Below are 20,966 nucleotides of genomic sequence, written 5' to 3'. Positions count from 1 at the left end.
TTGTCAGGGCCTTATCCATCCCCATTATGTAGTTGCAACAGGCATTGTCAGGGCCTTATCCATCCCCATTATGTAGTTGCAGCAGGCCTTGTCAGGGCCTTGTCCATCCCCATTATGCAGTTGCAGCAGGCCTTGTCAGGGCCTTGTCTGTCCCCATTATAAAGCAGGCATTGTCAGGGCCTTATCCATCCCCATTCTGTAGTTGCAGTAGGCCTTGTCAGGGCCTTGTCTGTCCCCATTATGCAGCAGGCATTGTCAGGGCCACGCCCCTTCCTTCTGATCTAGCAGTGAGTCCATCGCACAGAGTTTTGCACTATTCCCTAGAAACCCCCCTGGTGGTTAAGCTGCCATCAGCCATTGTGGTAGTGATTTAATGAAGCCCCTGATGGAGAAGCTTCCTGTCCCCCTGTCATGTCGGTGCTTCTTCACCAGGGTTCCCACCATTTCCCAAATAAGCTTTTTGGACTCAAATCCTTGCTTCTGATTTTGCTTCTAGAAAAGCCAAAACTGAGACTGTCATCTTTATTCCAGATGTACGATTTGCACAAATCTACAAGGTTAAGACCTTTTTTTATCACTACACTTGCTCCTAGCAAGTTGATCCGCAAAAAAACACCGTCACTTCCTCACTCTCCTCCCTCTGGCCCCAGATCCTCATCTTCATTTTTAACATTTAGTTTTGCTTTTTGATGAACTTGTATATGCATATGAAGAATAAAATAGTTCTACAAAACTTGTTTCTTTAAAAAGACTTCATCTTTATTCTCCCAATTTCCTGCTTTGTAAGGGCAGCTGTTTTCTACTTCTGGAATTTATTCTTCTGAAATTTCCCTTAATAACTTTTTAAATCATACAATTATATTATTGATTATTAAGTTTGGGCGTTGTAGCTTCATTTTCCGCAATGGAAGATCATTCAGCATCTCACTGGCATATACACCTCACAGATGTGCAAACATTCCTGTCCCTCAGTTCTTCTAATACATTTATATCATAATTTGGTTAAATACTCATTGTTTACATTAATTAAACTATATAAACACCACTATGAGAAGAACTCTTATGATTATTTTTCTTTTTACTTACGAAGTTCAATTCTTCTTGAAAATCATCCTTCATTGTTTAAAATTTAGTTAATTCAATCAAAAACGTAACACAAAAAAGAAACTGTTCAGAGAATAAAAAGATGTGCACGGGCTGGGAGAATCTATTTGCAAAGCACGTATCTGGGAAATGACTGGCCCCCAAAATATACCAAAAATACTCTTGAAACACAACAAGAGCCCTGTTACAAAATAGGGAAACTATCAGAACAGACCCCTCCCCCAAAGAAGGTAGGCAGATGGCAAGTACACAAATGAAGAGAAGTTCAAGGTAATATGTCATTAGGGACCTAGGTAATATGTTCAAGGTAATGTGTCATTAGGGACCTGGGTGTTAAGACAATGAGATGCCGCCATCTAGGCCGAAAAAAATCTGAAAGAGCAGCTGCAGAATTACTATGTATACTTCATAGTTGACTGCTCCTCATCAGTAGTAATATTTATTTTAACTAAGGTTCCAAGAAAAACGTTCCGAACCTCTAACATGTTATTGCTTGGAGGTTAAAGAATGTGTTCACTCTGCAACCTTGAAATCATGTGCTGTTTTTGAATTCGCCCTCTCAGAGCAGTAGCCGTCTCCTGAACATCTATGAAGGGAAGCTCCCTTAGGAAAAATATTTCATAAATATCTGACCACTCTAAATTCGATCTTTGATGTTAAAACTTCACAGGGAGCTGCTTTTGGTTATGGAGGTGTCAGAAAATTTGTAGTCAAGGATTTTAGATTGTTCATTTCAGCTATACTAGTTCATCACTTTTAGGTCTTCATGTAATCGAAGCATTCCACTTTCAGCCTCAGTTCTGCAAGGTAGCCTTACCTCCTAAGTAGAAATCAAGGAGAAAACAATCTCGGATTTTCCTCACGAGGGCAGCACTTGGTTTAGCCCATTCTCCTCGGGAGGAGTGGAGTCGGGCTGCTGCTTGGCAAACACTCTGCCCAGGCTGTGAGTGTTGCAGGCACCTGTAGGGATGCCAGGGTGGGGGACACAGCTGTAGGAGTGTACGCTGTCCCCGAAAGGGACCCCTGCTTTGAGAACTCTGGGAACAAAGCAATTATCATGGAATAACTAACGACCTATGAAATAAATGATAGATTTGCTAAACAATGAAAGTGGCATTTCAACTAATCCAGATTCTTCAACCAGAAGGTGAGTGTGTGTCTCTCAGGAATAGCCCGCCTCTTAATTTCACCTGTGAACCTCTTCATCTTCACCTTTATTTTTTTTTTTTTTGTCTGTTTCTTGCTTTCTGATGCCTGAGAGCTGCTCAATGTCAGATCAGATTTTGAGGGTAAACATGCCCCAGAAGGCATTTACTGCTCATCACCCCTGTCCTCAGGGTGACTCCCACTTCCTTCTCCAAACTCTGCCTGGTCAAATACTCAGGGCCCTGCACCGTGTCCTGCTCATCAGCTCCCTGCCTACTCTTTATGCAATTCCATTGTTCATGCTGTTTTTTAATTTTTATTTTAACAGACTTTTAAATTCCTAATTAGAATTTAAATTTTCTGCAGGAGGAAAGATGATACCAGTTAGCATTGAAAGAGCACTCATTCTGAGTCAGACTCTGTGAAACACACTTTACGTACATGATTTTAAATCACTTCCAAAACAATCTTCCTGTCTACAAAAGTTGGTTCTCATTATATAAATAAGGGGAAAAAATGAGATCCAGCAAAATGTAGTATCTTTCTCAAGGTCACACAGCTAGAAAATTGTGAGGCTAAGATTTGAACCTAAGTCCACCTAATTTCCAATCCTTGCTCTTTAGACTTTGCCCCTCAAAAGAAAAAGGTACCCATAATTATTTCTTTCTTGCTATTTTGTTTATGATAGTGCGTGCAAATATGGTTGCATGCATGTATTTATATAAGGATCTTTATACAGGGGATGCAAAAAATGTATACCCCTTTTAAGAAAGGAAAAAACTTTATTATCGATATAATACTCAGTATATACTGATAACATTTGTTATCTTGTGTATTGCATGTTGTATCTCTTGTAATTAAATAAAAAACTATATTAAAATTCTAATACTCCAATCACATGTGACTCGAGTATTCTAATTTTAATACGTTTTTCCTTTCTAAAGATGTGTACGCTTTTTTCCGCACCCTCTGTATGTCAAATAGAATAATTCTGTGTCCTTTCTACACTTATAAGAATTTATACTTCATTAATTTATGAGATTTGTGAATCTTTTTTCATATTACTAAGTATTTTGAAAATAAGATAATCCTTAAGGGCATATAATATCTGCCATTCAGAAATACCGTATCTTTACCTTTTATTGCTACTTACATTTTTTCCTAATCTTTCCTTGGGAAGAATGGTGGGGAGGGCCACTTTGCAATTAATCCTCTAATGACATCTTAGCCTACCCTCTTGGGGGCCTCCTCGGCTGTGTTCTGGCCAAAACATCCCAGGGTCCCTGTGCTAATTTCCCTGGCCATCTTTTCTGTCTGGTGGGAGCAGCGGATGGCAGTGTACTTGGCCTGCTCTGACTCTGATCAATCTTCATAACCGTGTGCAGAGAGAGAACAAGCCTGCTCCACAGCAGAGTGACATGAGGCTACAGACACGCCTCTCTCTCTCTTCCCTCTTTTAGTTTTCCATCCTCCTTTCAGCGAGAGAGGCCTGGGCTTGTCTTGGGTGTGAGCAGATCATCAATCAGGTCTTCCCTAACTGACACGTACAGTGAACTCCAGCAGCCCCATGGCCGTCAACTGCCTGGCCCCCAAAATAATTCATTTGCAGCTGCGTTCTAGACAGCCACTTCTTAAGCGCAGATTCTACATGTACGTTCTGATGAAAATTTGGATTATAAAATTAAACCAGAAGTTCTTCTCAAGTGTTGAAAGGATAAAATCTTATCTAAGATACCTGCAAATACTTTTCTGTTTTTAAGATTTACGACATAGTCCCAGCCCAAAAAGTAGATAGAGTTACTTCTTATAATTATCTCCAAAAATTAAAACATAACCCCTTTGTTTTGCAAACTAAGACTTATTGGAAGAAAGAGAATCCTCATAATGTTTTCTAAGGTTTGTCCTTAACTGCTTATTCTGATTTTTATGTTATATAGATCTCTTGTGAAGCTTCATGACTGTGAGCCTGCCCACACCTTTGTAAATTGCCTGACTGTAATTTTTCAAACAGAGTGGTGTAATGTTTTCTGTCTCTGAGAGCACCCGAGGAACCTTCTGATTCAGTATATTTCTGAGCTCTCTACATATTGCATCTAACTGCCTTCTTCTTTGTTTAGAATGTTTGCCTCCATACCATGAGCAGTGAAGGAAGACAATATTTGTATCCCAACTGAACAAAGTCTTTCATTTCTTTTCTGTTTAAATACATTTTAAAGGGACACAACTACAAGAGGGACTCTATCTAACAAATTCAGATATTACGACCTGATTGTTTGTATCCTCCAATTAACCTGAAATTTAAAAACATACATTTTTAAGTTGAAAGGATTTCTAATAGTGGGCTCCAAACAAGATGGGGAGTTTACATTTTTTGTATTAACCTGGATGGAGTTGAAACACATTCTTCTTGGTAAAGTGTCTCAAGAATGGAAAAGCAGATATCTAGTGTACTCAATACTAATATGAAGCCAGTAGATGATCTAATACACACCTCGATAAGAGAAAAAGTCAAATCAATTCAAGGTGGAGGGAGGAGGGAGGCAGGAAGAGACAGGGAAGGAGTGGGGGATCAGTGTGCTCCCACCTAATCCTCACCATGTTCGAGTGTGTGGCACCCCTCCTGGGGATGGCAAACAGTTATAAGTGGGACTCTACCTAATACATATGATCGTTGTAACCTAATTCTTTGTACCCTCAAATTAACTTGAAACAACCAAAAATAAAGAAATACATTTTTTAAAAGGTTTGATTTTATCAGTCAGAAAATGGAGCCAAGTGGTTGAATAAGTTGTGAAATGTTTCCTGTTTAGGAAGAAACAGAACTATGTGTGATTTGAACCCTGAACACTAACTCTGAGGGTTTGTACTCTTTCTGGATCAAATCAGATTATTACTTAAAGGTTTAAATGCAAAACCCAGCCAGGTGCCTTTATTAACAGTTCATAGCAGATTTCAATTGAAATGAGCCAACTTGAATCGGAGGGTGCCCATTCAGGCTTGGGATCCATGCATTCATTCCACAAATTATTTTCCGAGCATCTATTTTAAAGCAGGCAAAGTGTTGGCTGCTAACAATATAATGCAGAAGACAACAAGGCCTGGCTGCTGGACACCTGGGGAATACACACCTGGTATATAGAGGGGCTGCTACTTGTATGTGATTTCTGTGGTAGGTCCTTATAATCTTCGGTCACCTTAACAGAGGGAGTATACCTACCACAAACTGCTGTTTCCTCCTCGTTTTGTTTCAGCGAGGTGCTCCCGACCAATAGCCTTCCACCCCAGCCATTCTCATTCTTACACTAGGAGATTAAAACCAACGAGATATATTTTTAAAATGATTCTTCCCATCACCACCTCATCCTTCCCTGCCCCAACCAGTCCATGACTTGGTTTTTCTGGGGCAGGACTAGGACAGAGGGCTGAAATGATGACAATACCATATAACTCATGGCTTTTGCTTGGTCTATCTGGTAAAATATGGGCTCAGTAAATTGTTGACATTGTCACAAGTACTGTAGATTTGGGGAAACTTTCTGGGATTATAAGACAACCTGCTAGGAAACAAACTTATGATCAAGGAAATGATTGCAATAAGACTATAATGTAAGGATGGTAGGTCATCATTGTTAAATGAAGAATTCATTTTACAGGTGCTAGAAGTTTAAAGGAAGAAAAATTTCCAGAGGCCAGAAAGGTCTTCCTTAATGAAGGAAGGAAGTGAGCTTCCCCCTGAAGCATGAGCGTGTTATCAAGGCAGCGGGAATGAGAGAAAGGATCCTTGTAGAGGGACAGCCTGTGAACAAACGTCACAGTGGATAGACTGAAGAGAGTTAAAGTGGGAGATGCATGAAGATGAGAGTAGCATGGAAGGTAAAGGCCCCTAGTGCAGTTGTTCACACAATCCCCAGAAGAGATGGGTTTATACGGAAGGTGAGGACTTTCAAAGACCTTAGGGGCAAGAAAATATTGAACAAGTTTTATTCAGTAAGAAGACTGCTCTAGTTTTTGTTATTGCTTTGTTGTTAGAATTAATTGGGATATAGATGAGTACTAAGAAAACAGTAATTTTTAAAGGTAGGATGGGAACCAAAAAAAAAATGGGCAGGACATTGCATGCTGGATTGGCACTGGGGAGCCAAGAAGACCGAGGGGGTCAAATAAGAGCGGTGGTCTCAGAACACTGATGCCAAGTGTCCTCAACAGAAAGGGCTCACTCCAGAGGGGCAGGCGTTTGTCAAGATAGACCAAGGAATGAGTACTAAGGAAGTCTTACTTCTGCGGTCTGTGCAGGGCAATCCAGGCTGAATTATCTGTTAGGGGATGGGACTAAACTGCTTGCGACAGTGACATATGAATGTGGAGTGAAGGAACTGAAGGAAGCCCTCACAGAACTGTGGAGTGGGCAAAAAGTGGCAGGTGAATGATGGAATGGACACGTAGATAATGCATTTAGGTGAAAGAGATTAAAAACTACAATTTTAGCATGGTGCATTCTCACATAAAGCTGTCACTTCTGCTATATAAATTTGTAGTCTCAATATTCAAGGGATTAATTGTACCAAGTCATTGTTGCCACCTAAGCAAAGGAGAGACGACTATTGCAGAATGCTTCCTGAAGACTTTAACCCAATGCGGCATGGGGCAAAACCACCAAACAAATATTAGAGGGAAAAGTTTAAAGGGCTCCTTAACACAAATACACATATAAAACCACAATAGCTTTTTAATACATTTAGGTTACTTTACTTCTAGAAAAATACATAAGTGATGTTGTAAATTTCTTTTAAAAAGACTAATGCTCTTGATGGAACAAAAATGGACAAATCACAGTCAAAATCTTGGAGAACATTAAACTGTTTAGTGAGCAGAGAAGAATTTTGGAAAATTAAGTTACAGTAAATCACGATACACAACGTCTCAAAGATATGTGAAGATTTCTGTGATAACATAGAGGATGGAGCCCCAGGGAAGTCAAGGGAAAATTACCAGAAGGTTGAATATTTGAGTTGAAGCTCAAACAATGAGTCAGAATTTGGAGGAGGATGGGGAGAAATATATGTTAAGTCTTCCACAAGGCTCTGATGTCATGGAAAAAGCTTGGGAGGATGACTGAACAGTGAATTTATTACTTTTTGTGCAGGGAGCTACGGAATAAGGGACCAATAGTGAGAAGGCAAAGGGAACCATTCAGAACAGGCTGGATCGTGCCACAGAAACAACACCTGCATCTCAGTACCCTGAGACCAGGGCGTATTTGTTACCCCTGCTATGCGGCCACCTCTGCTCCCTGTTTTCCCCCATCCGGTGCCCAGGCTAACAGATCTTCCACCCTCCAAATGCTGCTGGAAACTGTGATGAGGGAAAGAAACGTGGCAAGTCATGTACCAGTTATTTAAAGTCCCTGGCAAAAGGGAAACAAAGTCCTCACTTTCACGTTGCATTGAACGAAGCAGGTACAGGAATGTGCCTGACTTCAAAAGGGCAGGGAAGTGCAAGCCTACCCTGGGCCCTGCAGGAAATGGAAAATCTGGGCAGCTGAGCTGTTGACTGCCACACACGAGCTTTGCTTCAGACACTGGGTGGTCTACTGGTTAGCAGTGGCTCTCTGGATGGGAGCAGTGACGTGGTTGGATTTATTGCATAGAGAATCATTCAGCTGCAAAACAGAGATCAACTATCTCAGTGATTCTCAGATTCAGCATTCGTCAGACTCACCTGGAGAATTTGTTGAGCATTAAGGCTACCAGGCCAGCAGCCAGACATTTTTACTCACTAGGTCTGGGTGGGGCCTGAGAGCTGCTGTTTCCAGCGAGTGTGAAGCTGACACACTCCTCTTAGACCTCATTTTGAGAATGGAACTGCTGAATTGGAGGAATCAGATAGCAGAGCGATTGCAAAGATTTGATGGGAAGATGATGAGTAGGCCCAAAATGGAAGCAAAAGGACAAGAGAAGCCACGCCAGGCCCCAGAGACAGTTTTGAGGCTGAATGAACAGGACCTTACGTCATTGGATGTTAGGGCTGAGAGGAGAGAGATTTGCAAAGGGCAACCGTGTCTACTTTGGGTACTTAATTGCACGATTTACCAACATGAAGATAACAGGGGATGGATCAAGCCACAAATGGTGACGTAGGGAGGGCCCGGAGAGGGAAGAAAGAAAAAGGAGTCTGATTTGTGACATGTTAGCTTTCAGTACCTAAAAACATCAGATTTGGTCTGATGTTGGTCCCTGAAATGCGGCTCTGTATCTCAGCAGAGCAATAGTGCCTGAGAGAGAGACGAAGACGCCCCCAGGTTGATGAAGTTGAAGACCTTGCATGACAAGAGAACATCCGAGAGGGTTTGTCACGTGAGAAAGGCAAGGAACCAAGAACAGAAACCTCACTGTCCCGAAAATTAGACAAATAAAGGGGTGCCGAGAAACCAAAAAAGGACGATACAAATGGATAGTCTGAAAAGTAGAAGAAAAAGCAGCCCAGAGCCAAGTTTCAGGAACTAAGAGAGGAGAGGGATTTATCACTCTCCGGTGTGTCACATATTTTAGAGAGGGCAAACACAGTGAGGGCGTGGAGTGCACCTGCTGTAACTGTGTACGGCGTGGCTTTGTTCAGCCACGCTGACTCAGCTGCAGGGTATGCTGTGTGCTGCCCAGCCACCCTCGCATGTCTTCTGCTCTCAGTTTTGAATCAGTCAGGGAGACCTTTATAGCCAGGAGGTTTATCCTTTAAAATCTGTGGAAATCCTGGAAGAACGAGCCCTTTTGCAAGGACAGGGACCTAAAGAAGGTTGTCTAACACTCTTGGCAAAGGGTGGGATGGTGAAAACGGGATTACTCTAAGCCTTTGCTTGACAACACCTCAAGGACTGCTAGAAATTGGTGCTGAAAGCTCGCTAGCTCCCCAGGCCGCGTGTTGCAGGTGTGTAAGGGGTGCCTCCGTGAAGGCTGTCCTTTTATTTCAGGATTCTGAAGCTATTCCCAATAACCTTAGGAGACAACTGTATCCCTACTTCTATTCTCAGACCCTATCTGAATCCCAAATCCAGAAGTTCATCTCTGACTTTTCTTCTGCTTCCCGAGGATCTTTATAGATCTTCCAGAGGCTGTATTTCCAGGTATGTCTTCACTGGGCCCGCCATCTGGCTTGACCTGTCAGCAGGGCTCCTCAATTCAGAGAACTGCAAAGGTCACCTCGGGTCACTGGCAATCTACCTCCAACTCAGATGCCACCTTTCCCTGGGTGGCCCGGTCTAGACCTAACCCCTCCCTCTCCCTGATCAGACTGTAAATTATGCCTACTGTCCTGTTCAGGCACTGAGGCCACCAAACACATGTCATTGATGAAAGAGGACAGAATAGACTTGTGCTAAGCCTCAATGACCATGAATAGATCCTCTGTGACGTTCTTGCTCTGTGATTTTTAAAAACTTATCTGTGGGAAACTTCTATAACATTTAATTTCATATTAATTGAAGGAGAAAAAAATTCTCTCCTGGACATTCATCAAAATATTGCCAGTTTGAATTACATCTTTTTTTTTTTAAGTTAAAAAAGGAGAGAGAAATCCCAGAAATATTAAATAAGTGAAAAGGTGTCAACGGTGTAAAATTATCTTCATTTTCTAAGGCATCGTCTTCATTGTAGGAAGCAACTTCCAAAACAGTCTTTCAAGACAGAAGAGCAAGGAAAGGAGGTCACAGGGTGTCAGGCTCACGGCTCTGATCAAGGTGTCCCAGGAGCCCTCGGCTGTTTGGGTCTTTATTTCTTAGGTTCACAAGGGAGAGACATTTAGGTGTGATTATTTGATGCTGTTCTTCAGTTGCATTTTAATTTGCAAATGTTCAATTAGCTTTGTTATGGAAGAATATGTAAAAATACATCTCGAACTCTGTTTCTATCTTATCCTTGTATCTTGTATCAGAGACTGAATGTGAGCAGCACCTGCTTCCTAAATAACTGACTGATTCATTTGAAGGAATAAAAGTTCAGCAAAATCGTTGACTGCTTTATGATACAGATGGCATCTGTCTTTTAAATAACCGAAGTTATTTAAATTGAGTAGTGAAAATATCTGACAAATCTTTTTCAGACAAATGCAGCAAAGAAATCTGGAATAACATCTAAGACATCAGAGTTGTTTTTAGGCCTTCAAGATTTTCTTTTATTTAGGGGGTAAACTATTGTGCCTGTCCCCTTCCCCTCATTCTCTCTTCCCTCTCTCTCACATGAATTCCATCCGCTTGTAAGTGTCATTGCTGAAACTTGCAAGGGAACACTTTTGATTAGCACTAAAAAGGTCTAATGTTTGAGACCTTGAATGGAAAACTTCTGATAAAAATAAACTTCAAGGTCTCAGAATACTCTTATCAGATCAACCGTATGGTCCCAGAGTAGGTTGCTTAAATCTTCTTGGCTAAGCTTGAGAGTGCAAAGCTGAATACCCACAGGCTTGCAATCTTTTTGAATGTGATTATAATTCAGCACCAGCTTTGCATCCTGGATAAAGGTTCCCCTTGAACACAAAGTATGTTACATGCTTGTGTGCTAGTGATCAAAATACTCAGAGGATTATGGCACTTGCTGTTCTTAAACCTCCAAAATGGTGTTAAAATGCTACATCCAATCAGCTAAGCTGTAAATTAAATTTTTGTAGATTGAAGACATAGTCTTATTTCATCTGCCAGAAACTCATTTCAACCCTAGCATTTCTGTTAGCACATTGCATTGAGCAGCATAACTCAAGAGGTTTAATGAAAGTTTAAAAACAATCTGTTGCAGATTTTGTGCCTAATTTATTTTTAATTGCAAATTGTACAACACATTATTGCCTGTGAAAATAGAAATTTAATTTCCTTCCTGTTTTTTTTTCTTTTTCTTTCTTTCTTTCTTTTTTTTTTTTTCTTAATAAGTCTAATGCAACCTCAGAGAGGAAACAGGCTTCACCATGCTGTTTTCTAGATTTTGTTTCTTTATTCTGAGATCCTTGATGTGCAGTCTTTGGAATATATAACTCATCCCATTAGCATGATCCTTCAAACATACTTTCATGCTTTAAGAACGAGCAGTGTGAAATTCTATAAGAAGGTTGCATTTACACAATTATTGCAACTATAGAGCACGCATTGTGACTACAGCCCCGCTCCTCTGCCTGTGAAAAGTCCCCTCACTACATCTGACAGGTGACTCCCCTAACAGTGTTCAGATTCATACTCAGAGTCGTTTTAGACTGTGAAGCTGTATCAGTGATGGAATAAAGCACACACAAGATAATTTTAATTGTAAGACTAGCTGGAGAGCTTATAAATTTAGATATTCTGTCCTATATTTTTATGATAGTAGAACAATGGATGTAGTTTTTAGCATGAAGTTTGCTTTTTTAAATGTGACCTTTAATTTTTTTTTAATTGGTCTTTTCTGGAAGGCACTGGATAAAAAAATCAAGCAAAAATGCTCATTCTGGTCTTCCTTTTCCTTTGGAAAGTTTTGTCACACTCTGCTGCATCTGGTGGTTTGACTTTGGATGGGAATCTGAAATGAAGCTTAATGTGAGTGCTATCAAGTGATTCTAGGAAAATGTCAAAATACAAGAAAAGGAAACAAAGGTCTTTTATGCTGGATTTGCATTCCCTTCTGAAATCCTTGGTGCTTTACATCAGAAAGTGAGTTGTATTATTTATTTTCAGTGTCCTGACTTTCTACTCCTCCACTGTCCTCAGAGAGTGGCCATCAGCACACTCCCTGCAGCCCTGCCCGCTCCTTGCCGGCCTCGTGTCAGGAAGCCGGCTGCCTATACAGCCAGTGATAAGGGCAGGGCTGCGGCTTGCTGGAGAGGGGTGTGAATGAGTGTTGCAACCAGGTCTCCCTTCCTACAAGACACTTTTCTCTTTTTTCCGCAAGGCCCAGTGTCTGGTGATGGCCAGATCAGTGTGATGTCTTGTTTTAGGCTGCTGTTGGGAGTAGGTACATTAGACAACACTGCAGTCCCCACAAGGAAGGACAGCCAAGGCCTCTCCTCCGATATCAATATTATAATATGTTCTGGTCCAGGTAGGACTTGGGCCTGGGGTAGAGAAGATGGACCTAAACTAAGTATTTTCAGCACTTGAATGCTCGGTAGCTGAAAATGATTTGGAAATAACCATTGTGTACAAAATTTGGTCATTTTAAAACAGTGCACTCATATGGAAACACCTGATTAGTTTAGTTACCATATTTGTTTCTCTGAGTCATTATAGGTTTTTATGTTAAGTTTGAGAAGACCTCAGCCTGTTCTGTGATGGGTTTTTCCTTCCCTGCACCACTCTTTCTTACAGGGAAATAAGTTTTGTGCAAATTATTATTCCTTAAGATGTTTGCCAGTTGGCAGCTTTGGCACAATTGGTTTTGATGATAGAAAAAATTGATAAAACTTATTTGTAATGAAACAAATATAAACGTTTCAGAGAGATACATTACATCCTGTGCTTCATAAGAAAAAGTGCTGGTAACTTCCTGCATTTGTGTCGCAGAGGTAGGAATGCTTCTGTCATAAAGGAGACGTGATGAAACCAGACACCTCTTAGAAACGGGACTGGAGAATGGGACAGCCACCCAAAGAAGGCTGGTTTCTTCTTTCTGGAAACCTGTCCTTTAGTTTCTGACACAAACCTACAAAAACAGAAACCAGGTCCCATGATTTACGTCTGAGCACTGACGGCTCTGTCAGCCCAACTGGGCCAGTGCAGGAGCCCCGACCTGGGGCCTCTGAGGCTCCTCAGTCGTGCCCTCATCATTCCTCCCGTCAGCAGAGACTCCCACGCTGGCTTTCAGCACACGCTCATCCTCATAGCGGGTGGAACAAATGCTCCTCAGAAACAGCCTGGGCCTGGGGACAACTTGCAAAGGCATGTGGGCTGAACCCATGAGCATCAGAGTCCTAACTCTGTGTGTCCCCGACACAGATGACAGTGTGTGTCAGAGGCTGACTGAGCATCGGGGCACCTGCTTGGCAGAGTCACTGTGTTTATAGCATTGAGAGCTGATTGTGACGTCATTCTGCTTCCACTCAAGTGCTGGTGGCACAAGCACGCCACGTGATCTTGGTCAAGGCACCCAGCTTCCCCGAAACTTCATATCCTCATTTACAGAGTAGGGCTGATGATATGCTGACCACATAGATGGTTGAAGGAGTAAAATGAATATCTGACATGTGGTCAGTGTCCAGTGAATTTGAACCATTATTATTTCTAAGTAACTGGAAAACACAGGATAGACATTTAGGAGAGAGAGAAATAAGTCATTGCAGCCAAAAGAGTGAGAGGGAGGGTCCTGCTTCCTGCCTCCCACTCCTTCTGGAGAAGGTCAGGGTTGGAATGAAGGCCCTGGGTGGACTGCAAGAGAGGGTGGGAAGAATGAGAGAAGATGAAACGAATGTGAAAAGAGAAGGAATTCTCAGTGGACTAGAGCAAGACAGGAAGAGCCCTGCTAGACCAGGGAAGCTGATAATGAACTTGTTAGATGGATCAAAGAAAGGTGACGCGCAATACAGAGACCATAGAAATACACGTGGAGACGCGTCCTCTCTTGCATCAGCTCTTCTGTCCATCTGAAGTAACTACCCTCCATCTTGGACACCACATAAACCCCGGAGCCAGCACCCGAGGACCCCTGTTATTTTAACCCGCTGAGACAAGCCTGAACATCCTCCGTCCGTATCTGCGGTTACGGCCTTCACTTCCCCTTTGCTAAAACAAGTGAGAACATCTTTTATTTACCTGTAAAACGTTATAGTCAGGCGGACACACCAATGTAAATTAAAAGCTGTTGTGAAGAATTTGATCTTCTTTCTTTTCCTTAATGTATAAAATTAATGAAACAATAAAATCTATTCTGTCAGAAAAGATGATAATATGTAGATACAATGCGTACTACTTAGAGAAAATGTAAAAGGTTTTGATTTGTGAAGATCTGTGAGAAAGCTCACTGTAGCAAGATATTAAGGTAAATGTATAAATGACCAGGCAATGCTACCATGGGTCTTTTAGAAAGAGCTGATTTTCTTTGGGGATCAGAAATGGGGATATCGGTAGCAGCCAACAATTAAAATGAAAGCCATCCTAATGTGCTTTCACAATCATTAACTCTGTTTATATCCTCAGTTAGGTCCTACCCAGAAACAAACCAAATGATGACAACGGGTTGATTGATTTCTCTTTTAAGCTGGTTAAATATAGGTAGTTGCCGTAATTGCATATTTACTATTTCACTTTTGCAGTTTTTAGAGTGACAAAAATTCAGCCCCCTGTCACGAATTTGATATGTTAAACTGTCCTAAACATTGGCAAGGCCGTGAGAGATGAGCATAACCAACAAACACTTCATACATTGTCACACGAGGCTAATTTAGATTGCTATAAATTAGTGGTTTGTCGAATAGAAACCAATGTGGGAAAAAGCAAGACGTGTGAGACTGCCTCGTGAAGTCTCGCTGCCATGTGACGCTGTTTCATTAGCGTCTCCTAAGATCAGAGCAGTCTTGCTTTGCTTTTGCATCTGTGGTTATCATTTAACTACGGGAGCTGGCCCAAGAGCAGTGCTGCGAGCAAGATCACGTTTTCGCATAGTATTTGTTCTGAAAATCTGGATTAGTAATGAGCTTTCAAAGAGGACTTGTTAGATGAGAACCAGAGAGACATTTTGCCAAATCAAAGAAGATTCATTTCTTCACAAAAGATAGACTCATATTCTGTCATTAATGATTTGTCCCAAGATCAGATAAGTGCACTTCAAATATACAATTGATTTTAAATGAGAGCCATTGATAGAGAAATCTGTCCACACCTGAACGCTAGTACCACAGCAAAATCTGTTCATGTGATCTGTACAACTTATTATCTAAAAATATTAGGAAACAGAAATAGTGAGTGGCTTTAAAATAAATTACACTTTAATATTCAATTTGTTCTATCTTTTCAAGCAGAATTAGTTTTGAGAAGCATTTTAGTTCATTTATTATTGGAAAAGACCTTACTAGCTTATTCAAGCAAGAAAATTACCCCAAAAGCTTGTAAGATTTATAATGCTTGGGGAAAAAAAAAAAGGCAATTCAAAACCTAATGAGACATTTTAGGCCTCATTTACATCTCTAACCTGACCCATTTTCTGCAAAACGTTTTTTTTGTTGTTGGTAATTTACATACTAAAAGCTAGTTATTTATCCATCCCTAACCAAAAACTTGATGAGATTACTAATACCGCAGTGAAGTTAGCATCACCCTAAAAGCTAAATACATTTCTAAGGGTTTGGCTATTGATTCATTTATTTAGCTATAATCTCTATTACCAGCTAGTGACATACCCACACTGAGGAACAATGACATCAGCGTGCTATTGTGACATTGCCACATTGACTCCACTCGCAGAAACCCTGTGAGGAGGACACAGGTGGGGAATGGAGCACAGTGAGGTGTTCTGTGTATGTCCGCACGTGCACGCGAGCAGAAAATAAACGGTGTGATGAGACACACTCCTGGAAACACGTGCGAATATCTGTAGTATTTTGAATACTACAGCACTTTGCCTATTTTCAGAGCTAACAATTATATCAATGTAGTGTGGTTATTATTTTTAAAAAAATAAAATTCCCAATATTTGGGGGAAAAAAGCTGCAGTAAGGAGTTGAATTACATAGTTGCAGGGTAATATGTCTCTCATTGTACTCAGGTGTATTTCTTTTTTGTTCAGGATAAAAATACATATCCATAAATATTAATATTATGATTGTATCTGCCTTTCACACTCATATTTTCATAAAATATTTCTATTTTCTATGTTTATATTTTGTTAAATATTCATTTTTATCTATTGTATGGTTTATATATAATAGCCATTTGCTGGTAAGTTTTTACTTTGAAAACACTGTTAAAAACACCATTTATGGCTCGGCTCCCATAGCCCAGTGGTTACAGCATCAGCCACATACACTGAAGCCGGCAGGTTCTAACCCAGGCCAGGCCAGCTAAACAACAATGACACCTGCAACAAACAGAATAGCTGGGCATTGTGGCGGGCACCTGTAGTCCCAGCTATTTGGAAGGCTGAGGCAAGAGAATCACTTGAGCCCAAGAGTTGGAGGTTGCTGTGAGCTGTGACACCACAGCTCTCTACTGAGGGTGACATAGTGAGACACTGTCTCAGAAAAAAAAAAAAAGCAACACATAAATAATTTAATGTTCTTCATAATGAAAGCATTTTTAAAATACAGACTGTTGCTATGTCTACAATTTAGTTGAGCTTTCCTGGGTGGGGCCCATGTGGAGGGTTCTACTCCAAGGCCTCCCCAGACTGTGGTGGAGGTACAACTTCCCTGCCTCCTGTTGTAATCCCTCCCTGACTGACACACATCAGATCCCGCAGAATCAGACCTGGAGAAGTGTAGAATCCCTGAGCACAGCTCCTTTATGCCATATGGATTCCTTGGTTAAGTTCTAATCTTTGGGGGCAGTGTTCAACATGGTTTTAATTTGTTCAGCATCTCCTGCAAACCCTCCTGCCTGGACTAGCCCGACATTTTATTGTGACCAAGGCTGATCAGGTACCAAAGATTCCAAAATCTAGTCTTGGCAGTGACCTGGAAAACCGGGACTCTGAAGTGGGGCCATGGGAGACCAGTGCAGGTCCACGCTCTCAGAGGACAAAGGCATCTCTATTCCTTTCCAGTTTAGTTTTACTTTACTCAGTAACGACTTGCAGGTTGTGTTCATTTTCGGAAACTCTGTTTGCTGTTGTATTCTTCCTGTTAGGAGAAGGTTTGCAAGGGGATATGCAATTGATTAGAAGCAGAGAAAACACTTCTTGTTAAATGTAATTACTAAAACTCGTCTGTGGAGTAAATTGCCAGTCCCCCAAACCTATTATCTTCTGACATATTAAGCATCATGCTTCTGTCCCCACTTTGAAGCTATCAAATCCCGTTGGCACGTTAGCCACCGTCTTCAAAGCTGTTGCCACCATCACAGTTACAGATACCATGGAAGCTGGCTTGGGAGGAAATCCACATGGAGAATTTTCTTTCTCAATTTTTTTGAGTAGTCTAAAACTTTAGATTGTGTTGGCTGCACTGCACATCAGTCTCCCAGGAACGTGCTGTAACTGACTACTCTGCTTCCCACTTAGCCATTTGGAGAATCCTGGGAGAATGTCCCCCATGCTAAAATTTGTTGATAATATCCAGTAAGTACTATATTTTCTGTGAACACGTTTTACTTTGTGTAACAATTTTTTTTTTCAAGTACATGCTAATAAATGATGTATTTCATCTCCAGGTTTCTTATTATGTACCAGCGTCATGGGACACAGTGAAATATTTCATGTTTTTTTCTGGGTATTCTTTTGAGAGTATCATTTCAACACCCCAGTTTCTACACTCTCATGTCAAAAACATTTTGTGATGATTTCAAATGATTTTTGTCCCTCTTACTATTTCCCAGAAACTAAATCTATTTTAAAATTCCATGTCTACCAATGCCTTCTCAATGGTTTATCCTAAAAATGTTGGGTGAATACTTGTAATATAGTAGTAGAAGTAAGTGAAACAACCATAATTGCTGCCCTCGTGGAGCGTAGAGTTCAGGGGAGGAAGAGAAACCAACTAAATAACCACAAAATAATGACAGATTGAGTTAAAGATGAAAGGAAGGGAAAGAGTGCTGCAGTGTTCAGTCATGGATGTGGGGGTGCCATTTAGATGAGGTGGTGGCGCAGACTAGCTGAGCTGGTGGCATCTGGATAAGGAGTGAAAGGGGAAAGAAATGTGGAAATTAATGGGAAGAACATTCCAAACAGAGGATGTCAGTGCGAAGATTCTAAAACACTGAAGAGTACAGTAGCTCTAGGAATTAACAGATGCCACGCTGAGGAGAGTATAACGAGGTTGAAGAGGTGGAGATCTAGGACCATGACCACGGTGCCAGAGAGTGGCCATCACCAACGCTCCCCTGAATTGACTTTGCATGGACAACTATAGCCATTAGCTCCACTCACTCCCCCATCATGAACGGTGCCTGCCCCTAAATAAGCTGATGGCATATAAGGAGGCAATAAAGAACACATGTTTTCTGAGGAGAGGCTAGCTCCCCCAAAAAAGAGAAAGGAAGGGTCCAGCCTAAAATGACCCACAAATGAGGAAGGATTCTGTAAGTAATAATGATAGAATCTAAGGCCAGGCACGGAGGCTCATACCTGGAATCTTAGCACTTTGGGAGGCCAAACTGTGTGGATTGCTTCACCCCAGGAGTTCAAATCAGCCCGAGGATGCAAGAGACACCACCTCTACTAATAAAATAGAAAGACTAGCTGGGTGTGGTGTTGGGCACCTGTAGTCCCAGCTACTTGGGAAGCTGAGTAGGAGGATTGCTTGAGCCCAGGAGTTTGAGGTTGCCATGAGCTATGATGCCACAACATTCTATTCAGGGTGACAGAGTGAGACTCTGTCTTAATAATAATGATAATAATAATAATAATATAATCTATTATTTTATAAAGGAAAATCCTTTACATGTGTTGTTTTTTTTGTTTCCAGCAGAATGCATAATATGTGGTAATAGAAAGTGAACAGGCTAGTTATAGCCAAGTCCCTGATCACACTACACTTGAGTGTTATAACTTGAATATCTTGACAGAATTAAATCCAAACCAACACCAGCCAGATGAGAACCAGAATCTTGATGGACCTAATACTTACCTGCACCCAGCCATTTTTCTATGTCTTATCTATACTGTTAGTCAATATTGTACACTTACAAATTCAGTTATATCAAATTTGGCTATTTTTTTCTCCCACCCCCCAAAAAAACTTTAAAACTCACATGATTATAAATGTGCAAATATAAGAATCACCAGCTGAGCACACTAGCTGATGACTATAATCTTGGTACTCTCTGGGAAGCCAAGGCTGGAGGATCCTTTGCGCTCTGGAGTTCAAGACCAGCCTGAGCAAGAGTGAGACCCTGTCTCTACTAAAAATAGGAAAACTAGCTGGGTGTGGTGGTGGGTTCCTGTAGTCTCAACTACTTGGGACGCTGAGGCAAGAGGATCGCTTGAGCCCAAGAGTTTGAGGTTGCTGCTGTGAGCTATGGTTCCAGGGCACTCTATCCAGGTTGATGGAGTAAGATTCTGTCCCCCTCCAAGTTAAAAAGAATTACCAATAAATATTCAATTTATGTGAATTATCCATGTGCAGTTGGAGTGATTTGCTGGTCCCTGTGTAAAGAATGCCTTTCTCTGTCCAGGCAAAGAGCTGCTTCCTAAGAAGACCTGCTTCCTAACGAGAGCACTGTAAGGACAGGTGGCCACATTGGCAGAGCCAGGGGTCCTAGCACAGCACGCTGAGCTTGCTGACTGACAGCCTGCCTGGAGCTCAGGGGTGACCTCCCGGGAAGACACAGCAATGGTAAGTGTCCATGCCCGGCCAGGTGCTTTGATAGCTCTGCCTTTTGTAACTTGTTTTCTGGTTTTCTAGTCAATCCTGTCATTCTTTCAGACATAACTTCTAAGAAACTGTCAAACAACTACCTTCTCTTTTTATACTTCTTCTGTACCCTGCCAATAGCCATAGTACTTTTGTAAATCAATGACATCTTGCTTCCTCTGTCTTGGTGCATGTGAGTGTGCAATACCACATTGCAAGCTCGTAAGCGAGAGAGGGAGAGAGCGGGGGAAGGCTGTGTCATAAATCTTTAGCTGTTCCATTGTAATATTTTTAAAATCAGTTAAAAATAGCTATTATCAAGTGTCCAGCTGCCAGGATCCTTTGAAATCAGTAATTATTTATGAGAATTTTATATAAAAGAGGTAGAAAAATATAAAATAGCTTTGGCTCATAAAACAGGAAAGATAAATGTTACCCAGAGAAAAAATCTATAACAAGTGTGTAGTGAACTATATGAATGAAAATCTGTTGTGTGCTACTGAGATCGTTAAATGGAAATCAAAGATATTCGCTGTGTTGCTGAGGAGATGCTATTCATCTGCAGCAGTGGTTCTCAACCTTCCTAATGCCGCGACCCACAGGGTGAGAACCGCTGGTCTACATAAAGCAAGCTCATGTCAGAAGATGTGATGCACAAGTCCGGTTTTTATTGGTAGACTATTGTTGGGTGTGCTGCTGCTGAATACATTGCAACACGGTATAGAATTGGGGTTTTACTGTTTTTACTGTGGTCATTCAATGTATTTTGACTTGAAATTTTAAAGTTTTTCTAAACATAATGATACTTTTATTAACTACTTTATTAACAAGAATAACATAAAGCAGAAAAACATAAAACCTGACTATTTGCAGCCCCGTATCCTCTCAGAGTGTTCAACTATTTAAAGGTCTCTGACTATATTTAGAGATAACTAATACCCGCGTATGATACAGGCAAAGACGGAAAGCAGAAATTCTACAGAACATCTAAATGTCACAGGTGTTACGGGAATGGAAATGTGCTTTCCTGTCTCTTTGGTGTGGACTGATACAGCCAGAGTGTCACACCGTATTTTTACACTTTATTTGCTGACTTTGTCACCTATCACCTTTCCCCAAATTACTAGAAACTAAAAATACCCTCCTGGAATTAAGAACACAAATGCTTTGGCAAATAAAGACAGTGCAATTTTCCTGCTGTCATTAAGATATATGCCATGTATCATTTTTCAATATTGCTGATGGGTTGAGCTGAACTGTGAGAAACC

This window comes from Otolemur garnettii, unplaced genomic scaffold (genome assembly GCF_000181295.1).
Source record: "Otolemur garnettii isolate 467f Iridium unplaced genomic scaffold, OtoGar3 scaffold00061, whole genome shotgun sequence".
Lineage (NCBI taxonomy): Eukaryota > Metazoa > Chordata > Mammalia > Primates > Galagidae > Otolemur > Otolemur garnettii.
This window is presented reverse-complemented; position numbering follows the sequence as displayed.